The sequence below is a fragment of the Pyrgilauda ruficollis genome, unplaced genomic scaffold, assembly GCF_017590135.1.
Source record: "Pyrgilauda ruficollis isolate IOZ18807 unplaced genomic scaffold, ASM1759013v1 scaffold150, whole genome shotgun sequence".
Taxonomy (NCBI): Eukaryota; Metazoa; Chordata; class Aves; order Passeriformes; family Passeridae; genus Pyrgilauda; species Pyrgilauda ruficollis.
In genome coordinates, this window is record NW_024513655.1 from 167,812 (window position 1) to 186,902 (window position 19,091).

Sequence of the window (19,091 nt, forward strand, 5' to 3'; positions counted from 1 at the left end):
GAGCCCAGCAGAAAGGAGGCAGCGAGAAGCCTCCTTGTGATGTAAACACATTGACTCATGTATAATATACAACTTATTGATCAGAAGACAAGGTATACGGCACATTTTATTGCATGCTAAATGAGGGCTGTAATGAATTGCTGCTTGCCTCCAGGTCATTTGTTTGATTGCCACCTAAGCAAACTGGTGAGGGCGAAAGGTCCTGCCTCTGGGGCAGGTCCTCGGTGAAATGAGCTGCTGATCAAGAGAAACATGAGAAACAGAAAGCAGGACAGTCTAATACTGCTTCTGTGCATGAGGAACAGGGCAGCTGGTCCTCTCCATCATCCCCAAAATGTACAAGACACAACTATAGTTGATGCTTTCACCAAGAGCATCGGGACCACTGCACCCAACCAGGTCCCTATCCAGTGGTCCCCAGCTCAGATTACCCCACTCAGGACCTGCTCCACCTAGCCTGTCACTGTGCCTGCACTGGGATCTGAAAACAAAAAGAAACCTGGGGTGTGAAGAGCTGACTTCACATTTAAAGAGTCAGGGATACAGAGCACACATGGCCAGCTGCCCCCCTGGCTATGACACAAGGGTTGAACCTGTTCTTCGTGCTGGCCATCGCCAGAGCTCACCCAGCTTTTCTCCACCACCAAGGCTCTGCAGAGAAACATGCCTGTTTTTTAAAGATATCCCTCCTGCCTGCTTGGTTCCTCCTTTGTGTAGCTTTAAAGCTTTCTTCTGCACAGCTATAAAAGGGTGTGAGAAAACTTGGAAAGGAAGCCCTGGGTGGTACAGACAACTGGAACAAGGAGCAATCTGTGCCCAGGGCAGGGGAGGGGGTGGCAGAGCCCACATGGTGCCAGGCTGAATGGCTGCCGGGGAGGAAATGACACACCACACTATCCTGCTTTTGTCCAGGGGTGAGACCAAAACGCTCCCGAGGAAAAAGAAAAACCAAAAAGGCATTATTCTGCCTTGTGCTTTCCCTCCCCTCGCCCCCCTGCCACCCCCAAGCAGGCTACAGGTGACTGCCTCCGCATCCTCGCTCCAGTGGACTGTAGGGCATCGTGATCTGAGCAGCATCTGGTTTGCTTTAGCACCAGGCTTATACTTTCATGCTCCTCAGATTTCTCCCTGCTTTTTAATTAGGAATCACAGCCACGAGGCCACCCATTGCTGGGTCTGGCTGGGCAGCAGAGCCCCGGTGCAGGAACACCCTGCTCTGCTGCTCCCACCAGAGCTGTCAGGGAAATACCATGGGCAGTGTCCCCCAGCCCTGCCAGTGTGCAAGGTGACACCCAGTACACACCAGCCCAGGTGCCCACACTGGTGGCCTCCCCAAACCCTGTCTCCCAAAGAGCTGTGGCTCCAGCAGAGTCCTGGCTGCACTCTCTGGAAAAATGAAGACTTAAGAACTTTTTTGCCTCATTTTTCCAAGGTTAAGCTCAAAACTTGGGTGTTTTCCAGCCCCTCGAGTCTCACCTCTTCTGCTCCCATATCAGTAGTCACACCTTCACAACAGCTGTGGGATGTTCCCAGCGTCCATCACTGGGGTGATCCTGTCCCCAAGGTCTTGTCTCCTCCTTCCACACAACTGAGGCTTGTCCTAGGTCAGATCCTTCACGCAGCTCATGAGCCATCTCCCAAATGCCCAAACAACTTCTGAAGTTTCACCCCACCATATCACACGTTTTTTTCAATCTCTTCTCTTTTCCCTGGTGTTTTGATATTTCACCTGTTGTGTCTTCCCTTGTAAAAGGACCAGAACCAACACTTTAATACTCAGCCAAAACTCTCTCTGTATCTGGGCCACCTCTCACTCCTCACTTCCAGCATAATAAAAACAAGCAAGTCACAAACCCATTTTCAGAAAAATTAAGCAGCCCACCCTGAAAGCAACAAAAATCTCTGTTGAACATACCTATACTGATGGTACATCTCATTAAAAACAAAAACCCCAGAGGAACCCCAACTAAACAACTGTCCACAGACACAAGTTCTCCTCCTGAACCACATGAGCACACATCACAAGGAAGAAATTCCTCCCTGTGAGGATGGTGCAGCCCTGGCACACGTTGCCCAGAGCGGCTGTGGCTGTCCCTGGATCCCTGGAAGTGTCCCAGGCCAGGCTGGTTGGGGCTTGAAGCACCCTGGGACAGAGGAAGGTGTCCCTGGCCATGAGGTTCCCTCCACCTTCAGCTGGTACAAATCATCACAGCAGCCCTTCAGCCCAGCTCTCACTCTTACAGACATCAGGACTTCTGTGACTACATGAGCTATAAAACCTTCCGTCCATCCCACACCTGGCTAGGACCCTCAGTGCTAGAAGCTGTAAACAACAAAAAGACCCAAAAATTAGCTATTGCAGCAGACATATCCAGGTTATATTTTTCTTCTTCTGCATGCCAGAGCTTTTTCCTCTTTAAGGAAAACTCAGTGCTTCCCCTTTTACTCCTCCTTCAACTAACAAATTCCAAAGTTTAAAGTCAAAACAATAAAAAATAAACCAGCTCTTCACCCCCATCATTAGTTTAATATCAGGTGGAGGACAGTGGTCCTTGCAAAGCTGGACAGTGAGTTGGCTGATGGAAATAGGCTTTTTTCCATTATATTTATTTTTGTAGGGTTAATGTGCAATCCCACCACTACCACCAGCACAGAGGAAGATGGGCAAGGAGCAAGTACATGGCTTGGGGATTTCAGTGCCTTGTCAGGTCTGAGTGAGCCCCAGTGAGCTGCAGCCCTTTTGCAAACCAAAACTAGAGGCAGAAGAGGGTCAGAAATGGTGCGGGTGTCTCAGCTGACATCGCACCAGCTGGCACGAGGTCACCTTGCTGAGTACAGCTGGGTGAGGAACAGCCTAAGGAAGGACTGAAGATCTGCCACTTCTACATGGATCCAGTCTGGAACAAGAAGAGCTGCAAGCCTCACTCATGGGGCTCTGCAGTGCTCAGTCTGGGCCAAGGAGGATTCCCTTTTCCTTTTGCCCTTCATGGAGACTCGTTTAGAGCACCTCCAGCTCCAAGGAAGAGCAAAACCTGACCATGGTTCTTGTGGAAAACAGCATCCAGTGGCAGCACCAGCACAGCCCCTTCCCAAGCCCAGCCATGCAGCAGTCACCTATCACAATCTCCTCATCAGCACCCGTCCCTCATCCACAGAGAAAAGCTGCTCCATGCAGATACACAACCTTGTTACATTCTTAATTAATTACTATTGATAACCTATCGGTGTGGCTGGCCAGCCAACCTGCCATTCCCGCAGCAGAGCCTCCTCTTGCTCAGCTGATGAAGGACCTGACCTGGACAGGGCTGGACAGAGAGCTCTGCCTCTGGGGAGGGAGGAGGAGAGCCCATGGGAAGGTGGGGAAAGGATCATCCTGGCAATGGAGTCTGAGGAAGACCCACAGCACAAGGTCAGAGTGATGGAGACACTGGAGATGGGGGAGCAAGAGAGGACAATCCCGAGCATGAAGCATGGAAATGGAAGGAAGATTTACCCCTCTGGGTCATCTCAATCACCTGGGTGTCCCCAGGACATGAGTCACCAGACACTCCTTAGTCAGCCCAGCCACCCCAGGCACCACCAGCCCTGGGGCCAGCGTGGTGTGGGGAGCCCTGGGGAGGCACTGAAAGGAGCCACCAGCCTCAGGGCGCACTGTCTGAACGTCTGCATGATGGAAACCACTTAAAAACACCCCCTAATACCAATAAAAATGGCATAAGAGGAAATGAGATGCAAACACACAACTGCAAATACACCGAGGGCACGCAACCCACGCTGAACCCACCAGGGTGGCTGCCAAAACCCCCAAAGATGCCCCCATCCCCACGAGCTCATGGTGCAGCAGCAGATGAGGCAGAGGGCGAAAGGAAAAGGTGTTCACCAGTATTCAGTGTGGCAGAAAAAACGGTTTGTGGGTTGGGGGCTTTTTTTGGTTTTTTTTGGGTTTTTTTTTCTTGTTTGTTTGTTTGTTTTGTTGGTTTTTTTTTTAAACCACACCTGCAGATCATCCACCCATTTGTGCCCCTCCAGACTCATCCACACTCTCACCACTTGCAAGCTGCTTCCCAACAAGGACCAACTTTGTTACGAAAAAGTACAGGGCCTGAGGCAAAATTAGCTTTTTTGTCTCCCAAACAGGCAATTATCTCTTGCACAACTATGCAAGTCTAAAACGCAGGAGAGGCAATATTAAGCTTTACTGAAATGGTGCTTTTAAAGTACAAATTGTTGCAACATGTGAAAATAACATGGGGGGATTGCAGTTGTGGAAAACTTAGAGAACTTTTTATTTTATAGTTTTCAAGCATACCAGGCTCCCAGTCAAGGTGACCCAAAAAAAAAAAATCACTACTTTCAGCTGTGCTACACATAGCACCCCATTTTTAGACTATTTTAGAGGAGGTAAAATGATCTGCTTCTCTGTTCCTCCTGAAGACCCACAGATACGTTCCTTTCAATATTTAAAGGGAGCTTATAAAAAAGATGGAAAGGGACTTTTCACACAGGCATATAGTGATAGGTTTTAAAGCCAGAGTTTTAAATTTAGATTAGATGTTACAAAGAAATCCTTCCCTGTGAGGGTGGTGAGGCCCTGGCACAGGTTTCCCAGAGAAGCTGTGGCTGCTCCATCCCTGGAACTTTCCAAAGCCAGGCTGGACAAGGCTTGGAGCAACCTGGGATAGTGGAAAGTGTCTTGGATGAGCTTTAGAATCCTGCCAACCCAAACCATTCTACAGAAGACCTTAAAAGGCATCAAAACAAAACACATACTGTGTTACAGGAGTATGTACATACATGCACAGACAAATCTACTTAAATGGGATACTCAAGTTGCATCAGCATCACAAAAAATTAACACTCTTTTTCATATTTTGAAAAGGAACCTAAAATAGGTCATGTCTAACCTGATAACATTAATTTACATGTCCACATTTGTTCAGTGAAGCCTGTCTGTCCTGGGTCACTATAACCTTAAAACCTGAACATGGGAAACCAACACACTGCAGTATTAATTACATGTTATGCAAGGACTCATTTTACAGCCTTATAGTTTTAAACAGTTAAAAAAACCCCTGCTGCTTGTGTCCTGCTTACAATTCACATGGCAACTCTGTGCTTCCAATCAGGCTGCCCAAGAAATGTTCATCCTCTTGTGACGAAAACAAACAACTGCATATAAGACATTAATTTAATTAATCCAGGGCACCAGCCAGCACCAGCCCTGCACCAATCATAGAAGAACAGAATGAACACCCTGACCTGGAAAGACCCACAAGGACCACCAAAGCCCCACTCCTGGCCCTGCACAGGACAACCCAAATGATCACAATGCCTGGTGCCTTTGGGTTGGAGAGAAGATCAAGGTCCCCAGTATAGAATTCCAGCCCCAAAAAGAAACTCCAAAGTGGAAACATCCAAAGATGAGGACAGCTCACAAAGGCCAGGCTGACCAGTAACAGCAGTGGCCACAAATCCTCGCTGAGCAACCTCAGTGACTCCCAACAATCACACTTCTCTTCTCCCCTGTTTAATTCATAGTCAAGATACTCAGAAGTGACAGTGAATACCCTGAATATGTTCTCTCACATCTTCTGGACTTCAGCCTGCTGAGCTGGCAGAGGTCACCATGCTCCTGCCCACCCTTTTCTCGGCTTCCCTTTGATCGCGCGCTCACCGCAGAGCAAGGCAACCTAAAAACAAAGGCCCCAAAGGGATCCGTGTATCAAACTCGCCAGTGGCTTCTGACTCGTGCCCCTGTGCCAAGGCACAACAGGCTCTACAGAAGGGCTCATCTCCGTGGCAGTCATGGAGTTCATCTCCTGCCAGTTAGCTTGAGGTCCCTACATTTGCTAATGCTGATTTGGTTACTGCCATCAGACTTGATCAAGCATGCAAATCTTCAGGTCTCACGCTAGACAAAGCCTGGAGAAAGGAGAAGGCTGGAGCAAACAAATATGTTAAAATAGGATTTATTAAAATGGAGGGGGGAAAAAAAGGGAGGGGGCAAGAAGTAAACTTTTCTCCTCCCTCCCAGCCTCCTCCTCTTATGTGTGCTCTTAAACATGATGCAATGAAAACGCTCCCACAACACTGGAACGGCTCCTGCCACCAGGAACAGAGTCCAAGAGGTCCCACAGGGCAAAGGCCACCTTGCAGACTGGCAGATATTGTGCCCACTAGACAGAAAGTCTGCAAAAAGCAGAAGCAGCAGGCTGAGAGGCTTCACTTTTCACTTTTCCTCACTTTCTTCTCATCCCATCAGTAACTCATAAGGCTACTTAGGGCTTGACTGGCAGGTCAAGGGAGAAAATTCTGCCCTTTCTACTCTGTGCTCAGGGAATACCTCACCTGCAGAGCTGGGGTCCCCAGCACAGCAAGGACGTGGAGCTGCTGCAGCCAGTGCAGAGGAGGCACGGAGATGCTGCCAGGGCTGGAGCCCCTCTGCTCTGGAGCCAGCCTGGCCCAGCTGGGGCTGTTCCCTGCACAAGAGAAGGCTCCAGGGACACCTCAGAGCCCCTGCCAGGGCCTCCAGGGGCTCCAGGAGAGCTGCACAGGGACTGGGGACAAGGCCTGCAGGGACAGCACACAGGCAATGGCTGCCACTGCCACAGGGCAGGCACAGATTTTGGCATCTTGGGCAGGAATTGCTGGCTGGCAGGGTGGGCAGGCCCTGGCACAGGGTGCCCAGAGCAGCTGTGGCTGCCCCTGGATCCCTGGCAGTGCCCAAGGTTGGATGGGGCTTGGAGCAGCGAGGGACAATGGACGGTGTCCCTGCCCATGGCAGGGGATGGGACTGGATGACCTTTAAGCTCCCTTCCAGCCCAAACCATTCTATAACTTTCTGCAGCATCATGCACCCCACAACCCAAAGGAGACCATTTCTCTTGGCTGGAAAAGGCAACAACTTTCAGGTAAGCCATAGAGCTGCTGATTTTACCCACTGAAAGACATAAATAAAATGTCCACACATTATGTCCATAGGGGTGTCCAATAGTTTCCAATAGGGTTCATGCTATCTGTGGACCCAAATTTTCCCTGCAGCTACAAGCAGAAGAAGTAATTTTACATTTAGGGTCCTGAACCATGGTGCAGCTTTGTTATTAAACAGCTGACACTACCCTGAAGCCTGAATGCAGCGTTTTATGTGCATGTGAGAGTTTACAGAGCATTTGTGTGTCATTTCTGATGAATGGCGCTGCATAAATGTTAGATCTTCAACCCATTGCTCTCGCAAATACTATTTCTTCTCTTATTTATTTGTATTGCTGTAATTCATTCAGGTGCCAACCATGACTGAGGCTGTGCCATCAATATGGAGCCTGACAGCAGCAGCAAAAGACAACAGCAGCTCTACAGATCACACAGGAGAACAGGAAGCAACCTGGTTGGTGTTGGTGGGGAATGGTTGTAAAGGCAGAGAATGTCCTCAAATCCCAAGGAAAACCCCAGCAAAGCAAACCCAGCTCAGATGCACAGAGCACCTGTCTAAGTGTTTAACCAGAAGAGGCAGAGAAGCCCCACCTGTGGCATGACATGGGGCCACCATGTCCTCTCTCAAATGTAGGTGTGTATGCCATAAAAACACCTAGACCAAGAGAAACTACACGCCAGCAGGAACTACTTTAGGCCTCTCTAAAGCCAGTCCCAGATCAAAGAACCACAGAATTCCTTTTTCAAGGCTGCAAAAGCTGTCTGAAATTGAGTCCTGCCATTCCCCCAGCACTGGCAAGCCCAACACCAACCCACTGCCTCCAGGTGCCACATCCACATGGCTTCTAAATCCCTCCAGCGAAGGGGACTCCACCACTGTCCTGAGAAGACCATGTCAACATTTGCCAACACTTTCCATGACAAAATTTTCACTAATATGGAATCTAAACTGTCCTGGTGCAACTTGAGGCCGTCTCATCTTGTCCCTCTGGTTTGTCCTAGCTGTGACAACCTCCCTAGCTGCCCTGGAGACCTGCCTTCCTACAGGAGCAATAACCACATGCCCCAGTGCTGGTTTGTATGGACCAGCAGGATGAGATGCTATCAGCCCAAGCTCTCCTCTGCTCCAAAAGCACCTCGAGGCAGCGTGCAAGCCCTGCTGCTGGGGAGCAGTGCAGCAGCTGCATTTGCAACACCCCAGCTCTGGCCTGGCAAGGTGTGGCCCTGCACTCTCCCTGATGAAGCCAGCAAAATGTCCAGACGCAGGCTGACGTGGTCCAGCAGCACCCCTGGGGATGTGGGCTGGCTCATGCCAGCCACCGTGCCACCTCCTGTGTCAATGCCAGATGTTCATGCCACGAAACACCTGCACGTGGACATCCACCAAGCTGCTGCCATGCCAAGCCACACCTGATGAAGTGTCACCAGGGTGGGCAGGACCTCCAAGGCATAAAGGTCTGCCAATATCCCAGTGCTGCTCCCTAGGAATTGTACCACAACCACAGCAGAGCTGTGTCCTGGCTGTCCTTGCCACCTGGACATGGTGGCAGTACCACCCCACCCTTTTAGTTCTTTCTTCTGAGCCCTGTTCTTGGAGCAACTCCCTTTGGTGCTGGAGAACTGCTGGAGCAGAAGCCAGCAGCCTGACAAGAGCCACCACTCCCCACCCACCTGCTTCTTTCTCCCTCAAAAAACCCCATGCAAAGACTTTTCAACCAACCAGTAAATAAGCAAGACACCTCCCAGTGACAGTAATGGAGAACTAATGTCTCATTAAATAAATGAAACAGATTAATGAGAAGAGTGACTGTTGTTTCTTTGAGCTGGTCATGGTGAGATAAAAGGCAAAGCAAGACCCAAATCCCTTTTCATAGGAGTGCTATAAAATAAGTGGCACAGACTCAGCAGAGCTGAAAATACAGGGCAGGACAGACTTTTCCCTCCAAGCACACCTGATACTTCCTTCTCTCCCCTTCTTTTTCTCTCCCACACCCACTCTGGAAAAGCCAAACTTCATTCATAACAGAACCAAACTATTTCCTTTTTTATTCTAATATTTCCTTGGTTTTTTAATAGGCGACCATCTGGGAGTGGGGGAGTAGAAAGGAAGCCCTGAAGCTTTTCAGACACAATAAATAAATTATATAAAAAAAAAAAGAAGTATGATTAAAACCAAAAAGCATAAACAAACAAGCCATGTTACCCAGAATAATGACTTCAGGGAAAAGCGCCAAAAAAATTGTATAAGCTTCTGGAGCGTGGCAAGAGAAGAGAAGAGAACAGAAAGTCCTCACTGCTGAGGAGAATGTGCCACTGCAATGGGACAGAGGCTGGGATTACAGGGATGCCCTGGGCAAGCCAGGAAGGAGGAGGGTTTCACACAGACTTAGATCCCAAAATTGTCTTCAGGCACCTGATTTTGATAAAAATCCCCAATCTAGTCACTCTCAGACCTTTTCCATTTTTTTTTTTTTCAAATTTTAATTTCATCTGCTCCTCTCTGGTGTGACCCCACCGGGAATCAAGCCTGGGAATCCTTGTCCAGGGCCAGGTTGGATGGGGCTTGGAGCAACCAGTTGAAGATGGCCCTGCTTATGAGGCTCCCTTGGGCCCACTTCTCGAGCTTGTCCAGGTCCCTCTGGATGGCATCCCATCACTCAGGCACGTCAACCGCACTCAGCTCAGTGTCATCTGCAAACACAAACCCCTCTGAGCTATTCTTGTTCTACAGCTTCATCATTTTCGGCAGCAGCACGCCATATCCTGCATGGATGACAAACAGGGGGCACACAGAGTGGATGGCATTACCCAGAACAAATCTGATTTCTTTCTGACAAGCAGGCAGCACAGAGGGATGCACCCATTCCTCCTGTCCTAGCAGGGAAACATTTTGGGGGGGATACTTGGCACTCAGGGGTCTCCAGCCTGATGCAGAGCATTAAAAGTAGCAGGGTGCCTCATGAAAGCTGTGGTGAGGAGGAGAGGGACAGTGTGCAGCACTGAGACAGGGCTAGCAGAAAATGGGCCAGCACAGGCAGCCACGCTCCTGAGATACTGACACTGCAGCAGAGAAGATAAATGACTGGCCCAAGGCCACGCAGCCAGGCAGTGTCCCCTCTACATGACTTTCAATCCCTGCTCCAGCACAGGACTGCTGAGGAATCCTTCAACAAAATGCTATATTGGCTTCGAAATCATGAGATTTATTTTACACCTGAACACACACATATAAATGTACTTTTTTTCCCTGCCTCTTTCTCTTGCCTCTACTCGGACGCACCCAAGCACATATTAAAACCTCTCTGAATAACCAGAAAAAATAAAAACTTTGTATTCCCCCACTAAAGGATAACTCATAGGGGTTAACTTGACTCCAGGAGCTGGGGCTTCACAATGAAGCAGGATGCTGCCAGCAGTCCCACCTGGCAAATCAGTGCCTATATTTACAATTGTACGCCCAGAGACTCTGCAAATATTTCCTAGAAGCTATAAACCCCATCCCAACAATTGCAACAGGAGCAGGGATAAATTAGCTGAAGCCTGTCACTTGGTGAAGTCACGCTGGAGGAGATCCATCCAGGTAATCCATCTTTCTGCTGTGTTATACAATGACACAGTAATGGCCAGCCCAGAGGGATTTCCTTCAGGAAAACTCAACTGTTACTAAAATGGTAAGTTAATACCAAGCAAGAACTCAGCCGTCATTAGACCGAAGGATAGACATGACAGGGAATAAAATATTACAGTCCCCATTCAAATATTTTTATTTACAAGAGCAAGAATAAACAGACCTATCTGAAGGCTGCAAAGAGAGGAGGCTGGGATTAAAGGAGAAAAGAAAAAAAAGACCTGCACGCATCGATTCCATCTTTGCCATTTTTCCTAATAAATAGCCTGGCACGGCTGTGCTGATGGGTAGCTGGGGTGGAGGAGGGCACGCTGCCCAGCTCTCACAGGGACACAGGACACAAATCTGAGCTCAGGCTCTGCCCTTTTGTGTTGATTAAAAAAAAAAAAAAAAAACCTAAGAAGAAAGGAAGAAGGCAAGAAAAGTTATGTGGCTAATAAAGGGCTCTATTGTGCCATCAATTTTTTAAGCTTTAATGATTTCGGGAGGAAGTTCAGCTCAGCAATCAATAGCACAATATGGGCAGGAGGGCTCGGAGGAAATTCAGCGCCGGAGCTGCGGCGAGGGCTGGTGGAAAGGGGGGCTCACAGGAAAAGGGTTCCCCTCCTTCAGCGGGCAGGGGGTTCCCAGGACCCCGCACAGGAACCCTGTTCCCCTCCTGTTTAGCCCACTGGGTATGAGCTCCCTCTCCTGCTGCACAGCGCGTGCAGCCAGGGGACAGCAGGGACATTTGGGGATTCCACGGATGTGCCACGGCAAGGGAGCTGGAAAAGCACCCACGCCAGCTGGGATGCTTGCCCCACGCCTGGCAGGACTGAGCACATCCCAGGGATGCTCACAGCACACCAGGGACAGCCCAGGGACCATCACCCCACACTGAACATATCCCAGGGATCACCACCCCACACTGAGCATATCCCAGGGATCACCACCCCACCCTGAGCATATCCCAGGGATCACCACCCCACCCTGAGCATATCCCAGGGATCGCCACCCCACACTGAGCACATCCCAGGGACCATCACCCTACACTCCCCACACCGGGGCTGAGCACATCCCAGGGATGGTCACCCTTACATTGAGCACATCCCAGGAATCATCACCCCATACTGAGAATATCCCAGGAATCATCACCCCACACTGGGGCTGAGCACATCCCAGGGATCATCACCCCACACTCCCCATCCCACACTGAGCACATCCCAGGAATCATCACGCCACACCGAGCACATCACAGGAATGATCACCCCACACTGAGCATACCCCAGAAATAATCACCCCACACTCCCCGAATCTGGGTTTAGCATATCCCAGAGGTGCTCACCCCACACCATGCCCTTCCCCGGGATGCTCACCCCACACTCCCCGGGCTCCCCATCCCAGGGACGCTCTCCTCCAGGCCCACCTGTCCCTAAGCCCCACAGCCCGGGGCACACAGCCAGCCTCCCCGTTCTCCGGGAAGCCCTGCTCCTGCCCGCAGCAGCAGACGTACCGCATCGCCGAGGCTCGGTGCTGCCGCCGGGATGCGGGGCTGTCCGGGGGATGATCCTGCGCCGGGCAAACCTAAGAGACACGGTGACACAGCGTGAGGCTCTCAGTATCAGCGGGGACAGCGCCTCGCCCGAGGTCACCCTGGACAGGAGCCACGGCCGCCTCCCAGTTCTCACAGGCACGGGCAGCAGCTGGGTGAAAAGCGGGCTAAAAACCCACAGAGGGCTTCCCAGCAATGGGGGGATCCCGAGCCGTCGGGTCCCTGTCCCGCTGCGAAGTGCAGAGGAGAAAGGGTGGGATGGGATAGGACGGGACGGGATGGGATGGGATAGTCCGGGATCACCCCGTGCATCCCTTCCCTCACTGCAAGGAAAAGCCGATCCTGTAAGTTGATCCTAAACGTCAGGGAGCGCTTCGCGGAGCGGGACCCGCAGGCAGCAGGAACTCGGGCCAAAGTTTTGCCACGATCCGGGGGATATTAATAAAAATTACTAATAGTAATCAATCAGGAAAAAAAAATTAATCAATAAAAGCTAACGACCGCTGGAGAAGAAGAACGGGGGAATATCCGACCTGGGAGCCAGGAGCGCCGGTGACAGCAGCGCTGCCTCTGAGCGATGCTGCCGCAGCTCGGGGACCCAGCGGGAGGACCGGGCACGGTCCCCTGGCACCGGGAGGGACGGAGGGAGGGACGGCAGGGGAGGGGAGATGAAGGAGGGGGGGCTGCCGCCGCCGCCTCCCCCCGCAGGAGGGTCCTGAGGGGACCCCCGGTCCACCCCCGTCGGTGAAGGCAGCGGTTCCCACCCGGCAATCCCGGCAGGGAGGAAACGGAGCTTTTATTTTTAAACAGCGAACAAAACAGAAAACAGATCAATAAATAAAATCAGAACTTACCGTCTAAAACGAATCAGCAGGGAGGGATCCGCGGGCAGCGCAGCGAGGGGAGCATCGCCCCCGCAGCGGGACGGGACGGGACGGGGCGGGGCGGGGCAGCTCCGCGCACCTCGAGGGGGGCAGCGGCGGCGGGTGGCGACGGACACAGCACCGCGCCGGGGACCGCGGCACCGCCCGCAGCCAATGGGAGAGCGCGGCGGAGAGGATCAGCCAATGGGAGCGCGTGGGGGGCGGGACCGCCTGAGGGGAGCGCGGCGGAGGCGCCGCCCCGAGGTCAGAGCGCCGCCCGCTGCCCTCGCGGTGCGGGGCTGGTGGGGTGTGAGGGGTGGGATCGCAGAGATGGGGAATGGCCAGCGTCGGAATGGGCCCGGGAGATCATCCACTCCCACCTCCTGCCATGGGCAGGGGCATTTTCCACTGGATCAGCTTGCTCCAAGCCCTGTCCATTCTGGCCCTGGACACTTCAGGGATAGGACAGTCACAGTTTCTCTGGGAGACTTGTGGCGAGGCCTCCCCACCAGCATCCTCAAGTCCTTCTCCCAGAGTTGTCCTTTATCCCCAGCCTGGATTCACGCCGGGGGCCACCTCACCTCAAATGCAGCTTCAGCTCTTGGGCTTGTTAAACCTCAGAGGTTCCCATGGCCCGGCTTCTCATGTCCCGCACTGTTTGATGATTCCAGATAAACAAACCCTAGCGCAGGGGGAAAAAAAGCCAATATATGGAGCGGAGTGGTACTCCAGCATCGTCATCCTGCTGCGAGAGCCCCGTGTAAGGGCTCGGTGGAGCACAGCTGATGGTATTGCCCTGCTCCTGCAGGGATCCAGCAGCTCTGGATCCGCTCTGCATCCCCTTCCTAATTGCCTCACTCTGCCTGCATTCTCCAGTGAGAGAGAGAAAGTTTCTTGGCATGTTTGGTTTCCATGTTCATGGAAGCTTCACATGCCGCCGGGTGCCCTGTGTGTTGTTAGACAATCACCCCTCAAGCCAACCTGACAAAACCTGTGGATGATCCTTTATCAATCCTCAGACTTTCAAGGATTGCATGAGGGAAGAAAATACTATTTGCAGGGAAAATAGACAAAGAACACACCTAAATCCAGGAAATCCAGGAAATTTGGATATCAAGAAGTCCCCCTTATATGCCTAATGATCTTGATCCCAAAACTGGTATTCTGGAAGCATTTATTTTCTTTTTAATGGTTTTCTTTGGCAGGGTGTTTTGGAAATTTGGAGTTCTGACTTCCTTTTTTTTTTTTTTTTTTTTTTTTTAAAGTCAGACCTAGCCAACAATCACAATTTGTTTTTATTTCATCTGCTGTCCTACCCTGTCATCAGGCTCCCATGCTTTCCCACTGGGTCCCTGAGTGCAGTCAGCACGATGCTGAGTCACAGAAGAACATTGTCAGCTTAAACTCTGAGCACTGAGGCTTCCCCCTCAATATCAACAACTCAGGGAAAGCCTCCTTGTGTGAGTTTAGAACATTTCCAGCATACTTGCACGTTATTTTTTAGGATTCTCATCAAATGCTTCCAGTGAACATCATTTCAGGATGTTCCTTTAGAGTTTGTTGTTCTGCAGTCCATCTGTTTCAGGTGGAGGAGCCTGGCATGGCAAGCCTGGGATCTCTGCTCTAATACCCAGTAAAACAATTGCTAACAGCTGATCCAGACTGGGATCTGATTCTGAGTGCCTTAATTAGTCAAAAGTCCCCAGCTTTAGTCAAAATCCATCACTAGTAATGTGTTTTTAGATTTAAAGGGAAGGTTTAAATTAGGAACAGTAGGAGCAGCTGCTGTGAGTTTGCTGGTAGAGGAATGTGTGCTCCTAACAAAAAGCAGAGGCAGGATTTGGGATCTTTTTCATCCAGAGGAAAGATGACATCCAGCTACAAAGTTCTCCATAAGAGGCAGAGGGGACTTTCTGCACCCCCTCTGCCTCCTAGGAAACACTCCTAAGCTTCATCTCATTCTCTAGATCCAAACTTAGCACCTGATTATTTTTAAAACAACAAACTTGTGTAAAACACACTGACAGGAACAACGTGATGCTGCTGCCTGATCTCCCCTCTGCATCTCCTGCCTTCAGAAACACACGAAGGTGGAATCAAGAGTCCGAATCCACTGCCACCAGAAGCACCTTGGAGAGAGTGAGTGACACAAGACTGACGTGTACTAAGGATTCCCTCGTGCCTTTGTCTGGCAAACACTCACCAGCACAGCAGGCGAGAGGCTGGGAGGGATGGGAGCTTTGGATGGAGGTGTCAAGAGGCAGAAAGTGATGCTTGTGTCTGCTTGTGGTTGTTTTCTCCTCCTGCCCAGCCACAGGCAAACTTGAGATGGGATGAAACCAGTGTGTGAGAGGGAAGATCCCAGTGTGAGATTGGAAATGGATGAAATAGAAATATAACTTTTCCTGCCCCACTTTGCATTTAGTTGTTTTTCAGGGTCCTGAGTGCATTAATTGGTATTAATTACCCTGACCAACTTCACCCATGCACCCACCACTCATTAGTCCAGAGGCTCTAATTAGGCTCTTGGCACTTTTCTGAGCTGTGTTGTTGTAGTACTTGGTTATAGTCCTGCCTGGGGTTCTGTGTCTTGGGTGAGCACCATACCCATGTTGTCACTTTGTTTGCAGTCCTGCTCCTTCTGTTTCCAAGTGGATCCTGGATCCAGTTCGTGCTGTTGCCTTGCCTGGGATGCCTGGTAGTTCCTTTTTACCAGATCCTGGCACTGACAGTCCTCTTCACATCCAGTGGGACAACATCCCTCCCTGTGCTGTGGTCATTCATGGCTCTTGGCTCACCTTAGCATGGCAGGAAGGATCATTGAACCTGAACACCCCACAGCACCTGGGAACCATAAGCACACTGTTCCTAGACCACATTCCCTTCCTGGCTCTCCAAGGCACACCTGGCTGTCTTGTGTCTGTAAGACTTTCTTGTGGGATCAGGAAGATGTGGGCACCCCTCTCTTACTGCCATGTTTGTTCCACTTGTACTTAAGGAGGCCTGTGGTCAAGTACTCTCAGGAATTTCCCAACAGATTTCTGATGTGCCAAGTTTATCCCCTCCTGAGAGCAGTAACTCAGCTCTGCTAGAAATGGCTCAACTCCGGCACCCGCCTGTAATGTAATTGAGTGTGGAAATTGGCAGGAGAGGTAGGGAGCTACCTCATCTTCATGCACATAATCAATAGCAAATCATTACTTAAAAAGTAAAGTGGTTGATGGTGTTTCTGTAGGGCAAGACATGCCCTGCATTTTCAGTCTTTGATTCATACTGCTTAGCATGCCATGAGATGGGGCTTGGCGAGTGACTCACATTGTAAAAGCTCTCCAGTTAGCTCCTGGTGCTCCCTCTCAGCAAGTGTGTCATGATTGCTTCAGCATGTCTGTGTCTGTACTCCATCCCTGCTCCCAAAGCCTTCAAGGCCCTTTTAGGGATTTCCCTAAGTCCAGACGCTGGAGGGGTGGCACCAAAGCACGCATGGGGCTCTTGCCAGGATCAAGGCACTCTCACTCTGGATTAGGTCCAGCCTGCATGAAGCAGAGCATGATACAGCTCAGTCTACCTGCAGACACATGGATGGCTGAGGCAGCTGGAAAGGGGCTGAGCCTGGAGAAAAGGGGGCTCAGGGGGGACCTTGTGGCTCTGCACAGCTCCTGACAGGAGGGGACAGCCGAGGGGGTCAGGCTGTGCTCCCAGGGAACAGGGGCAGGAGGAGAGGGAACAGCCTCAAGTTGCACCAGGAGAAGTTTAGACTGAGTATTAGGGAAAATTTCTTCACTGAGAGGAAACTTCCAGACTTGGCACAGCTGTCCAGGGCTGTGATGTCATCCCTGTCCCTGGAGGGATTTAAAAGCAGTGTGGAGGTGGCACCGGGGGACATGGGTCAGTGGTGGCCTTGGTGGTGGTGGGGAAATGGTTGTACTCGATGGTCTTGGAGGTTGCTCCCAACCTGAATGATTCCGTGATCCTCTGATAGGAAATCCACAGCTTGGGGAGCACAAGCTGTGCCCACCTACTCCATCTTGCAGGAGGAGAAAGGAAACTTGCTCCGGACTTCCACCACAGATGTGGGAGAGGCCGTTCCCTTATGAAGAATGTGGCATGCTGAAAGTGTGTTTCTGTCTTAGTATTTTCACATCCACTTTCTGAATTGTCAGCCTTCCTCAACACGAGTTGCCCATCCGAGTTCTCCTGCTCCAGTGAGGGATTCAGCCAAGGAACCAAATCATCCTTCTCTTACCATTTGCAAGTTGTTTGCTGTACTTTCATAACCTTGTCACTGATTTTGGTCTGGAGCTGCCCCTTCAAGGAGTGACAAAGCTTGGTAAGATTCTTTATTTATACACTGAGGATGCAGGGAGTGTTCCTTCACTGTTGCTTCCTGTTCTCTCCTTGCACTGACAGCCAACTGACTCTTCTTTGGTTCCCTGGAGCTACACTGGGGTTTCTGTAAGTTTGGGTGTGTCCTTGGACAAGAGGTGGGAGTTTGGAGACCCTGGAACCAGGCTGCTTTGGCTGAGAGGAGGACAGCACAGAGGAAGGGCAGCAGCTTACTTAGGGCTTGCAAGATCTCCAGCCGACAATGGCCTAAGCTACCTTCTCTGGATTTGCAGCAGGACAGAAGTGCTGGCATGTGACCATATCACAGAGTCACAGGTAGTTTGAGCTGGGAGGGACCTTAAAGCTCATGTCATTCACGTCCATGTCCCATGGGCAGGGGCACCTTCCACTGTCCCAGGTTGCTCCAAGCCCTGTCCAACCTGGCCTGGGACGCTTCCAGGGATCCAGGGGCAGCCACAGCTGCTCTGGGCACCCTGTGCCCGTGTCTCACCTCCCTCACAGTCAGGAATTTATTGCAAACATCTAATCTAAACCTTCAGTCTTTAGGACCATTAATCCTCCTGAGGACGCTGCTCATTTTCTCTGGACTCCTAAACCAAAAGCAGTGACAGAATTCCAGCTGAGCTCTGGGGGAGCATGAAGGGTTACGCAGAGCTGTGCGGTGACAGGCGGTCCTGGGCAAGGCTGAGCACGTCCTGTGGAGGCCAGCCAGCAAGGCTGACCTGATGTAACAGGGAGCTGGCGCTGGATGCTTAACTTCAAATGGCCCAGGGACTGAACAGATGGCTCCTCTTTATTTGCATGCTACTTGGATTTGTGAGTCAAACAGAAGAATAACTTAATTTTTGACATTTGCTTCTCCTCAGAGCCCGGCACAATTTATGTTATACTGGCATTTGCGTGAAGGATGTTGCTTTAGGCACTAAACCCATCCTGGCTTTAACCCTAAAAGGAGCCAAATAGGCTGGAATCGTATTCCTCCCCAGCTCTTTTGTAGGCTCTGCCAAGGGATATCACACTTACACAGTGACCAAAGAATCAGGAGAAAACAGTCATTTGGGGCTTGTGGAAGGAAGGGGCAGGGTTGGAGTTAAACTGGACTGGAAAATATCTCATTTGTAGGCCTGAAATGAGAAACTGTTTGTTTGGATGAGGTTTACCTCCTATTAAAAACACCCTTCAAGGCCTGTGCAGTTAGTCTTGAGCACAGGGGATAAATTTAGTAGAGTCTTGTTCCTGCTGACATAAACTTAAGTGAAAATAATATATATAGCCAGGGCACAACATCTGCAAGCCAATTAAAAACCTGGCAGATCGCACCCCAGATGACAGTTGCCATGACTAGTGTGTCTACGTGCCACCCCTTTGAGAGGGGAAAAAACAGATCCTGCTTGGCTGTGCAGCATCTCTATACATCTTCCAATGCCCACGACAGCTAGTGGTGATTATTTGGTAGCTGGAGTCCCAGCAGCATGTCCTCCTCGCCCTAACGCCTGTGCCTGCTGTCCCCAGTAATCCTTTGTGGTCACATATGTGATATTCATGGGTTTGACTGTAGGTCAGTTATAAAAGTCACAGGATAATGGAATAAAACTTATTTTCTGGCCTGATTGTAAAGACATGAGAGCCTGGGTAAGGATGCGTGTGCTTTGACCAATGAAAACACACATTTTTCAAAGGCAGTATTTGAAATACTTAGCACAAAGAGATGGTCTTTGTTTTCCAGCAGGCAAAGTGCAGTTCTCCTTCACCTGTAATTTTAAGCGAGATATCAAGTGGTGTTTTTGTGGATGGA

At 50.6% G+C, this 19,091-nt stretch overlaps 1 protein-coding gene across 1 annotated transcript in view; it reads right to left on the bottom strand.

Moving 5' to 3' along the window:
- ZBTB7C (zinc finger and BTB domain containing 7C) overlaps window positions 1–12,690 on the bottom strand; it is a 146,768-nt gene extending 134,078 nt beyond the window's left edge. Inside the window, exons 1-2 of the mRNA XM_041461669.1 lie at window positions 12,623–12,690; window positions 12,051–12,121 (exon numbers count right to left, since the gene is read on the bottom strand). The gene's annotated coding sequence lies outside the window, so the exon portion shown is untranslated. The remainder of the gene's footprint in view (window positions 1–12,050; window positions 12,122–12,622) is intronic.
- Window positions 12,691–19,091: the final 6,401 nt, after the last annotated feature.